The 11,666-nt window shown below is 38.8% G+C and overlaps 1 pseudogene; it reads left to right on the top strand.

The window, feature by feature from the left end:
- Nucleotides 1–539: 539 nt before the first annotated feature.
- On the top strand, nucleotides 540–6,944 carry LOC101124419 (heterogeneous nuclear ribonucleoprotein A1-like; annotated as a pseudogene).
- Nucleotides 6,945–11,666: the final 4,722 nt, after the last annotated feature.

Below are 11,666 nucleotides of genomic sequence, written 5' to 3' on the forward strand. Positions count from 1 at the left end.
TCATGAAATTGATGGTGATAATAATGATTAAAAATAGGATCTTTCTATGGAACTTGGCCAACATGTCCATGTGGCTGTGCTAACCAATTATTTACTATTTTATCAACCTACTTCTATTTTCCTATTTCTAAATCCCTTCAGTATACTTTGAGAAAGTACTATCATACATCATGACTGTTAGTAGAGCCTAGAAGATCAAAGATTTTCTCCTTTGACTATTCTAAATATAACAGTTCTTCTGAAATCAATTCATATATTCAACTTAATTCCTGCCAAAATTTCAGTGATACACACACACACACACACACACACACACACACGGCAAAATTGTTCTAAAGTAAATTCAGAAAATAATAGAGATGAGAAAATTACAAAAACTAATGCAAATACTAAAATTTGCAGATATACTAACAGATCTAACATATTACAACATGTTATATAGCCTCTGAAATAAAAACAATTTGTTACTAGGCTAAAAATAAAATCTGCAGCCCAGAAGTAGAACATATTACATATAGCACTATAGTTTCATAAAGGAGATGGCATTGGTCAATCAGAAACCTGAAGGTTTAGTCAGTAAGTGCTCTATGAGGGATCAGTTAGCAATTTACAAAGAAAAATTAATTTAGAGCCTCATCTCATTTCATAGGCCAAAATATATTTTAGATAAAGAAGTAAACATTAAAAATTAAACAACAGAAACTAGTAAAAAAAAGTGAAATAAATATTTATCAAATGTCTAGATTCAAAAGCACTTAGCTTAGAAATGATAAAAGGCTTAAGAGATAAAAATAAGATTGAGCCATATACAAATTTAAAACTTTAATATCTAAACTCTAAAAATCATAAGACAAGTATCAAATTGTGAAAATGGCTACAGAAAATACTAAAAGCATTAATAACTTTATTATATTATGAGCTTGTATTAATGGACAAAAAAATAAGAAAAAAGGGGGAAATACAAATAAATACAAAATTAACTACAAAGGGAAATTAAAAATAATTATGGTTTTTGATTATATAACTAATCAACAAACATACAAAACCTATATTCATTCTCAGTTGTAATGGAAATCCAAAATAAAACAACATTAAGACACAATTTTTTTACTGGTATAAATAATATTTTTCTAATTGATAATATTCAGTGTAAATGCAAAGATGGTACAGTGTGGAGTTTGTTTGGATAATTGGGTGGTCATTACTTTTATCTTCTTGATTTTATTTTTTTAAATGTCTTTAATGGTGATTTTTTTTACTTTTATAATTAAAAAAATTAAAAGTAACAACATATATGTACAGTAATTAAGAAAAATATCTTCTCGAATTGGGGCGAATTTGTAATCCTATACACTGGACCAACTGGCATCAGAACTTCCACGGACTGTTGTTAAAGAATCTGCTCAAAAACAGTGAGATTTTTCAGTGAAGAAGGGTTATTTCCATCTATCAGGATCTGCTGAGGCAGCAGAACAGAGAACTGTCTGTTGTCAATCAGCTCAAAATACTTAATAACAAAATAGGTGTTACACAGCTATCATGAGTCAAAGGCAGAATTTTTTATAGAAAAGAACACACTATAATGATTGAAACATGCATATTCAGCAGAGATTTACTCCACAGAATTCTAGGCAGCAGGATTTTAAAAAAAAAAAACAGCATTGCTACATTACTAAAAGCCTAGAGGTGAGTCGTGTGTGTGATAAGTGCTTCAGAAAATGTTATCATCTATTTTTCTTGTCTTTACAAAGAAACTCTCTGACTTATGATGGTTTGACTTATGATTTTTCCACTTTGCCATGAGTTTAATGGGACATAACCCCGTTGTAGATTGAGGAGCATCTGTACTTATAAAACACCTCCACCTCTACACAATTTGTTGTTGGTGGTAGTAGGGGCGGGGGCATGTTATGGGGGTGATTCTTGACAGCTCACTAATATCTATATGAAGGGGTGGATAGAATGATAAATGGTAGGTATGATGTGCTGATGGGACAAAGGGTCAAAAAGTTCAGTAGAGGAGCTGGGAAGAGAAGTGTCATGAAAGGTGACAGAAAGATCCACATGCTTATTCCTTGGGCTAAAAACCATTAATGACCTTCCCTCTGTCCTCTCAGCTTACGTAAAACACATAAGATAAAATCAAGGTCCCTCTTTTAAAATTATTTCGCTGAACTGTTGAGTCAGCAACACTGCGTGAATTTGCATCTCTACTTTTGCAAGAGCTGTTTATTTACAGAACACTGTCTTGTGAAGATGTTTTGTGGGATGTATGACCATGAAATCACTGTAATCCTGATGATAACTAGAGTCAGGAGTATGAAAGTGGGAAGGTTGGCCCCTGGGTGTATTCTGACTGCTCAAATCAGTCCTGTAAAATTGAAATAAACCTACCTGAGCCAGCTCCTATCCACCTGATAGGATACAAAGAAGACTCACTGGCCTGTGGGTTCTTACGTACAAGCTGCTGTTTTTCCCCTCTACTGATCATGGGAATTTCCAGTTCAGGAGTTTTGTTGGCATGCTGTCCTGGACAGAGTGAGAGCAGGAGGACCTGGCCACACACGTGCTTATATATCGCTTTCCTTTCTCCAGTTAGAGGTTGGAAAGGTGCTTACGGAATCACAAAAATAAAGAATAAGAATGAAACTAATTTGAACTTGGTTGTAAGAGGGTTTGTCATTCACTATATCCTTCCTGTGTCTAACTCAGAGTTAAAAGAAACCACAACATTTCCCCCCAAAACTGATGAAGACTAAATAAAACACTAAACAAGAAAAATAATCAGAACAAATAAGAGTTCATTAATGGCTTGATACAAAATAAATAAAAATTGATAGTTTTCCTCTATACTAGCAATAACCAGTCAGAAAACAAATACAGAAATATTTGTTTCTATTCACCCATTCCTATTCACCCCAAAATAGGAGTGGGAGTATTGAAAACCTGTAAGAAGATTATACTGAAAGTAAGTAGAAAGACATTTTTATAAAATGATCACTCCTCCCCCAAATTAATCAATATTTAATTCAACTTAAGTCTGATACGAATGTTTTTGGTTTTTTCAAACAGACTGAAGTTGTAACATTAATGTAAAAATTGATATGGGAGATTGCCTGGAAACTTTTACAAAAAATAAAATTGAGAAAGGTAGAATTGGGTACTTGCTATGCACCTCTTAAAAGCTCTTAAAGGTACTGTGTTCAGTTAATTATGATGTCACTAAAAGAAGAGTCAAATCAATAGCATTCAGAAAAAGATTCATTTAACTATGGAAACTGGATATATAGCAAAATTAACATGTTCAATTTAGTGGAGTAAATTCAGACTATTTCATAAATGATGTTAAGATTGTTGATCCATCTAGAAGAAAGCAAAATTTAATTTCTACCTCACAACTAAATAAAAAGTTTCAACTGGGCGTGTGTGTGTGTGTGTGTGCGTGTGTTAAAATTTGTTTTTTTCTTGTATCTTGGCTTTTTAAGTAAGTCTATATATATCTAACTCCTTGTTTAATGGAATTTGTATGTAACAATAAATTTGAATGCAACAATTTAACTATTTTTTTGATGGACATCTGGCATGGTTCCAGTTTTTTAAGGACGCTTTCATAAAAGTACAATTACTGAAATAAAAAAAACTGAGCATTTAAAATATTACTAGTTGTTGCTATATTCCTGGCACAAAATTCTGGAAGAAATTTCTCATTTATTTATTAAGGGGTTATTCTCAGTTGATTCATGGATGTCTTAACTTGCTCACTACTGCACTTGATCAGGATAACAAGCATTAACTGGGCACTTTCTTTGCTCCTGACAGTAAGCAAAGATCAGGAGCAGGAGGCATAGGAATGGTGGAGGGGTACAGTAGAAACTCCTTACCCTTATGCTATTTCAAAAAAAAGTAGGGAAAAGTGCAGATTTATAAGTACCAAGTTGGGTCATAGTACCTATTACATGTGCTTTAAAAGAATCAGAGATAAAAAAAGATAAAAGATTTTTACAAGATAAAATTTGGCTATTTTCTACAACTGTATTCCCCCAAAATGATTATGACTCCAAATCCACTTTGAATATAATATTTAGGGTGATTATTATGAATATTAATGTCCCTAATAATTAACTGGATAAAATAAATTCTTCTGCACCATAAGAAAATTCAAAATACATGAATGGTCCCAGGACAAAGCTAATGAAAGGGAAGGAAGAAATGTAACCAACACTTATTTATTATGTACTTGTACCATGTCCTAGGTGCTTTGATTACATTCTCTTCTATTTTGTCCACCTCTGGCAGGACATGGAAGGACAATGTATTGCCAGGAATTCTCCAAAATGAAGGACAGTTTTAGGGGCAGGAGATTTTTCTTAAAAGAGCCAGCATCTATAGAGTTCCTGCTATATGCCAAATACTGTGCCAGAACCTTGAATCACACTGCTTCTGTTTCATACATGCTCAATCCTCTAAAGTGAGCTCAAAGATGCCTTCTAACCACATGCCAAAGTAGGGAGTTCTAAGAAGAGGACGAAGTCCTCAGGCACACAGTCTTAAGGGTTGAAAGTTTTTAAGTGAGGAGTAGAAGTTAAAAGAATGTGAAAATGAACCTTGGCTGACAGAAGCCACCTCACCCAGATATGCCAAGGAGATTACCCTCCCACCGGCACAACCACCACCTGCCCCGCCACTTCCCAACAGCCAATGGCTGACTCATGAACACGGAAGTCCAGTCTGCTTCAAATCATGATAAGTCTGCTGTACTACTTATGCTCCAGAGTCCCCTATTGATCAGGCCAAGGCTAGACTTCATTAGAGGATATCCTCGTTTGGTAATTTGCACTTTCCTATGTCATTTCCCTTTTTCTGATATAGGTTTGGCCTGAAGAACACTTCCTCAATAAGTCCCTTGTCCTCAGTTTCTGACTTAGGCTCTGCTTCTGGATAACCCAACATAAAATGAAGAAAATTTGAGTTCCTGGCCATACTTCTGGTTATCACACCTAATGATTTCTGATCTTCACAATGACTCTTCGAGGTAGGGATTACTAATCCCATTTTATGAATTATTTCCTTAATAATAATTCAGGTACACTGAGCCAGATTCAGCGAAAAAGGTAGGGTGCAGAAAGATAGTTCAGATAGATACTGAACTTCTTCAGTAGTTCCTAAGGAGGAACTGATCAAGGCTGCCTTTAGCAGGAAGGTACTTGGCGACCCAACTCCAGGGCCCTAGGCTCTAACTTCCCACAAACCAGTTCCTTCAGAGGGAAGGCAGAGGTGAGAGGACAGAAGCTGTATCTTTTCTCAATCCATGTTACATGGTCACTCTTCTAAACATTTGAAAATTAATCTTAGTCATTTCCGATGTCTGGCAGGTGGAATATGTTAAATATGTTTTCAAATTAACATATACCTAAGGAGTCCAGGGTCTAGATTGCAGTGCAATTTCTCTCGGTTTGGAGTCTTCATTATTTGTCTGTTTCCCTGGAGCTAGGATTCATCCCTGTAGTGAGCCTTCTGACTGAAGCTGATAGCTTTCCTCTACCACACCTTCTGATGCGGTGGTTCAGGACCAAGAGTAGATTCATAAATACACAAGCCTGGACATCTGAATGAGTTGGGACTTTCTGGATCAATCATCCAGCCTTGAGGTAAGCTTTCAAGTGACTAACAGACATGGCAAGCATGTGCTACATGGGAACCTACTGACCAGATGGAAGAAAACTTGATTGAATACAGAGTCTATTTTCAAAGTTTAGAATATGGTGTGTTGAGATACGTTTGTTAGTTTTCTCCTTTCTGCTAGGGGACGCTGTTGAGGAAGCATTGTTAAAGTCTCTCTTCCCACTGCTGTCGTGTCTAAGTCGGAGTCTCCTAAAGAGCCTAAATGGCTGTGGAAGCTCCTCATTGGAGGGTTGAGCTTTGAAACAACCGCTGAGAGCCTGAGGAGCCATTTTGAGTAATGGGGAAATGCTCACAAACTGTGTAGCAATGAGATCCAAACACCAAGTGCTCCAGAGCTTTTGGGATTGTCACAAATGCCACTGTGGGGGAGGCAGATGCCTCCACGCATGCATGGCCACACAAGGGGATGGAAGAGTTGTACAACCAAAGAGCTATCTCAGGAGAAGATTCTCAGAGACCAAGTGCCCACTTAGCTGCGAAAAAGATATTTGCTGGTGTCATTAAAGAAGACACTGAAGAACATCACCGAAGAGATTATTTTGAGCAGCATGGGAAAATTGAAGTGATTGAAACCATGACTGACCAAGGCAGTGGCAAGAAAAAGCGCTTTGCTTTTGTCACCTTTGATGGACATTACTCCGTGGATAAGACTGTCATTCAGAAATACCACATTGGGAATGGCCACAACTGTGAAGTTAGGAAAGCCCTGTCGAAGCAAGAGGTGGCTAGTGCTTCATCCAGGCAAAGAGGCCAGAATTGTTCTGGAAATTTTGGTGGCGGTCATGGAGGCAGTTTTGGTGGGATAGACAACTTTGGTCATGGAAAACTTCAGTGGTCATGGTGGCTTTGGCGGCAGCTGTGATAGTAGCGGATATGGTGGCAGTGAGGATGACTATAATGGATTTGGTAATGACAGTGGTTATGGAGGAGGTGGCCCTGGTTACTCTGAAGAAAGCCGAGGCTATGGAAGTGGTGGAGACGGTTGTAGAAACAAGGGCAGTGGCTTCTGTGACAGCTGTAACGACGGAAGCAGAGGGGGCTTTGGCAGTGGTAGTGGAAGCAATTGCAGAAGTGGTAGAAGATACTATGATTTTGGCAAGTACAACAATCAGTCTTCAGATTTTGAACCCATGAAGGCAGGAAACTTTGAAGGCAGAAGCTCTGACCCCTATGGTGATGGAGGCCAATACTTTGCCAAACCACGAAACCAAGGTGGCTATGGTGGTTCCAGTAGCAACAGTAGCTACAGCATACAGCAGTAGCTACTGTTTTTTTTTTTTTTTTTTTTTTTTTTGTCATTGTTGTTGTTTTGAGACGGAGTCTCGCACTGTTGCCCCCGGGCTGGAGTGCAATGGCGTGATCTCGGCTCACTGCAACCTCTGCCTCCTGGCTTCACACAATTCTCCTGCCTCAGCCTCCCTAGTAGCTGGTGCCCACCACCACACCCAGCTAATTTTTTGTATTTTTAGTAGGGATGGGGTTTCACTGTGTTGGCCAGACTGATCTCAAACTCCTGACCTCGTGATCCACCCGCCTTGGCCTCCCAAAGTGCTAGGATTATAGGCATGAGCCACTGTGCCCAGCCAGATTTTAATTACTGTCACGAGACAAAGCTTAGCAGGAGAGGACAGCTGGAAACATGACAAGGAAACTACAGGTCACAACACATTTTTGAACTCAGCCAAGCATAGTGGTGGTAGGACCTAGCTGCTACAAAGAAGACATGTTTTTGACAATATTCATGTGTATGGGCAAAAATCTCAAGGACTGTAGTTGTGACCAATTGTACAACAGTTTATTTTAGTTTCTGTTCTGTAGAAAGTGTAAACCATGCCTATAAAGGGTTTTAATGTCAATTTTTCTTTGCACCCATGCTGTTGACTGCTCAGTGTAATAGTCTGATCATGATGCTAATTAGATGTGTCCTTTAAAAAACAATATGATGTGTTGTAGTACATTGATTGGCTGACATTAATGAAAAGACCTACCTATTAACATTGATAACTAAATCTGGACTTCTCTCTATAAAGCTACCCAATTGGGTCCCACTGGCTGAACTTTATATGCTTCAGTGGTCTCTTAACAAAAGACTGCCTCTAAATTAGACTAAGTGTCTTAGAACCCTGTGGTCTAGAGAAATGAAGTGAAATGTAATAGCTGGGAGAAACAGGGCATTATACATCTTGAAAGAACTATCTTTCAAGATAAACTAGCACCCCACCCTAGCCCAGCTTCATGGCTGACTCTCAGAGCATCATATTTTCCACTGATGGGCTGAAGATTCATAAATGTAGTAAACCACTGAAAACAATTGCTTCATAAGACTTCTTTAGAAAATTCCTCATGGTACTACATCTACAATGTAGAGGGCTTGTCTTCAGCTCCCTCAACATCTCAAATTTTTTGACACATTCAGTACATGGCTGTTATGTCTTTAATCCCAGAACACATGTATTTTCCCCTTCCAGATGATTTCTTTGCAGATTTCACAATGGAGAACAGCTGTCAGAGGTGGAAGTAATCATGCTGTCACAAAGATATTACTTTTTTCTTCCAGCGCTAGAAGGCAGTCAGGAACAAGCCATGCATTAGTTTAAGAGCCATGAGATGTATAACTCCAGTTTTTTAAAGCTCATAGTAGAAAATGAAGAGGGGGCAATGGCATAGCAGGTGAATGCATTTGGGGTGTGTTACAGACCAAGCAAGAATCAGTCACTTATGTCTGTCAGACCAGATGGATCTGGAAACAGTTCAATCCTCAGGGCCAATGTGATATGTTCTGATATGTGATATGTCACAATAATATGTTTTCCCCGCAGGTTTCAAGCCTGTTAAAAAAATGTTTTTAAACTTGAAAGGAAGACAAGTGACCAATATTATAAGGTTAATGCAGAAAATAATGGTCATAGTATTTAATAAACTTCAATTTATCAAATAAACCTGTATGTCAGTCTTTCTGGCTTTAGGCCTGTTTGCATCAGAATTATCCTGGAGGATTCTTAAAACAACAAAAATAAGCACACAAACATCTATTTAATCATAACGGAATTTTCACCTAAAATAATCTCCCCCTGTGATGTAGATTCACACTGGAGTTGAGTATAATAATTTTGCTCTCACCAAAAATAATTGGAAAGAGAGGAGCTTTGGGATATGTCATTTTGATCTAAGAAAACTTACTGGCTTTCTTGCTGCTTCTTTCGATTTTTTTTCGCATATCATCTGGCAAGTGAGCAGGTGCACAGCTCTGATAAGCAGGAAGGAACCCCCGACCCCACCACCACTGCCTCAGAGCAAATACTCAATAAATGGTCACCTCATTTCCACCCCCCTCCCTACTCCCACCCACCAGGCAAGAAAGCTTAAACCTAGTAAAATCTCTGAGTGCTCAACATGGAATGGAAAACCCAGAAGAGCAAGGTTGGAAATTGTAGCTGGGAAGTCTCAAGTTCTCTGGTTCCTCCTGGAAGAGGGCATGAAGGTGGCTTTGTGTAAATATGGGCATATTAATTTTTATTTGATGAGCCATAGAAAACTAGATAGTCCCGAAATAAATAAAGGAACAGGGAATGTTGGAATCCACAAATATTGACCATCAGTTTGGGATTGGCAGCTTCTCTCCTTCCCATCTTTATTACAAGTTATAGCGCTGTTACCTTAGATGCACACATGCTTTACAATAATGTTTTTGAAGCCAAGCCCTAGAGATTTCTCAAATATGCTTCCTGTGTCTTTCTAGAGGCCCAAGCACACACCTCCCTCATTTATTGCCTCCTATTCAACTTGCGCAGCTTTTATGTGGTTTACATATAAAGCTTCTGTTTAAGATTGTGTTGTCCGGGCGCGGTGGCTCCTGCCTGTAATCCCAGCACTTTGGAAGGCCGAGCGGGCAGATCACGAGGTCAGGAGATCGAGACCATCCTGGCTAACACGGTGAAACCCCGTCTCTACTAAAAACACAAAAAATTAGCCCGGCGCGGTGGCGGGCGCCTGTAGTCCCAGCTACTCGGGAGGCTGAGGCAGGAGAATGGCGTGAACCCGGGAGGCGGAGCTTGCAGTGAGCCGAGATAGCGCCACTGCACTCCGGCCTGGGCGAAAGAGCGAGACTCCGTCTCAAAAAAAAAAAAAAAAAAAAAGATGGCGTTTACAGGGTTCCACTGCACATCTCATCCAGGTTTTGAAAAATATTTAGATTTTAGGAGTTGCATTCTACTCTAAGTAACAACTCCAAACCTGCACCATATTTATTGGGTGACTTTAGGCCACAGTACCATTTGTACAGTAAGGTATCTTCTTATGAAACAGAGAAGATATGCTTACTTCCTTACAGGATAAATAATGTGATGCTGAATAAGATAAAGCTAAAGTTACTAAGAGACAAACACTGTATATTAAGTGTTATAACCACACATCAGAAGACCATTTTAGATTGTGGTTTCAGGGTGCTAGAATATTTGAACCCTGTTTGCTTAGCTGACTAATCTAACTTTTTGGTAAGACTGGTTATATTTTTTTCTGTATAGAGAAGAGGTGATGAGAGAAAGTATTCTTTAGTTTATTCATTCACAATTTTTTAAAAAGGTCACTCTGGTTACTGCATGGAGAGCAGAACTGGTGGGGAATCTGTTCATGCCTGGGGAGGCCATTTAGGCACCTGCTGCCATCATCAAGGCAAAAGATAAATACCTAAGTTTAAAAGCAAATTTATTTTTACAAGGTATAGATGTAAACAAGTCTCATATGCATGCCCAATAGATCTACTTTGTCCTACCAAAGGAGAAGGAGGATAATGCAGATATAAACTCTAGAACAAGACTGCCTTGGTTCAAATTCCAGCTTTGTCATTATAGGACCTTGCTTAGACAAATTACTTAATTTTTTAATCTCTGTTGTCTCATCTTTAAAAGGAGGCTAATAGTAGTATCTGCCTAATAGGATTGTCAAGAATAAAGGAGTAAGTATATATGAAGTGTTTAGAATAGTTCCTTCCAGTCAATCAATGGTAACTTTTTTTTTCCCCCCAATATAAAGGATCTAAATGGGGCAATGTGGCTAATGGCCCCTAGAGGGCAGCAGAGGAATAAGAACAGAGTGGACGACAGGTTCAGAGAAAGATGTCCTGTCTGATGGAAAAACGGGGAGAAGGGCACTGTGAATCATACAAAATGGAGACTGAGCTCAGGGTCATTTATAGCCTGCTTTGGGGACGTTTTCTAATAGTTCAAATCACTTTGTAGACAAAAATAAAGGACTGGAATAAGTGTAGTAATGAGAAGGATCCAGTCATGCACCTGAGAGCATACGTCCAATAAACCTCACTCAAAAGCTAGCAAGAAAATCTTGACTGTTGGCAGGAAGCATAGCTGATACTGAGGGCTGGGGCCTGGGTTCCTTTCCACTTGGCCCTTTCCATGCGACCTGGGCTTCCTCACAGCATGGTAGCTGGGTTACAGCATGAGTGTCCCAGTGAAATCAGGCAGAAGTGGGATCACGTTTTAATGACTCAGAAAAGACATGTATCACTTCTGCCATATTTTAATAGTTAAAAGTCTAACAAAAGCCCTCTTAGTTCCAAGGGGATAGGACACAGACTCCAACTCTTGATGAGGGAGTAGCAAGTTTCTGGAAAACTATATTAACAGGAAATACTGTAGTCATTTCCATAAAATACAATCGGTCACAAAGTGCTTTCCTAGAAGTTCATACTGGATTCTTTCTGCCTCATTTTCACATACAAAGCATCAGCAAATCCTAACAGACTGGGCTGCAAAATACATCCCAAACCTGATCTGATCTCACCATCTCCACTGCTCCCACCCTCGTCCAACCCAACATGTTTCTCTACCTGGATCACAGCAAAGTCTACTGAGAGGTTCCTCATCTCCAATTTAAAACCCCATAATCTACTATTTATAGGGCAGCCAGTGAGAACTTTGAAAAAATGTAAGTCTAATCCTATCACCACTGCTCATCTTAGAACTATC

Source organism: Gorilla gorilla, chromosome 10 (genome assembly GCF_029281585.2).
Source record: "Gorilla gorilla gorilla isolate KB3781 chromosome 10, NHGRI_mGorGor1-v2.1_pri, whole genome shotgun sequence".
Taxonomy (NCBI): domain Eukaryota; kingdom Metazoa; phylum Chordata; class Mammalia; order Primates; family Hominidae; genus Gorilla; species Gorilla gorilla.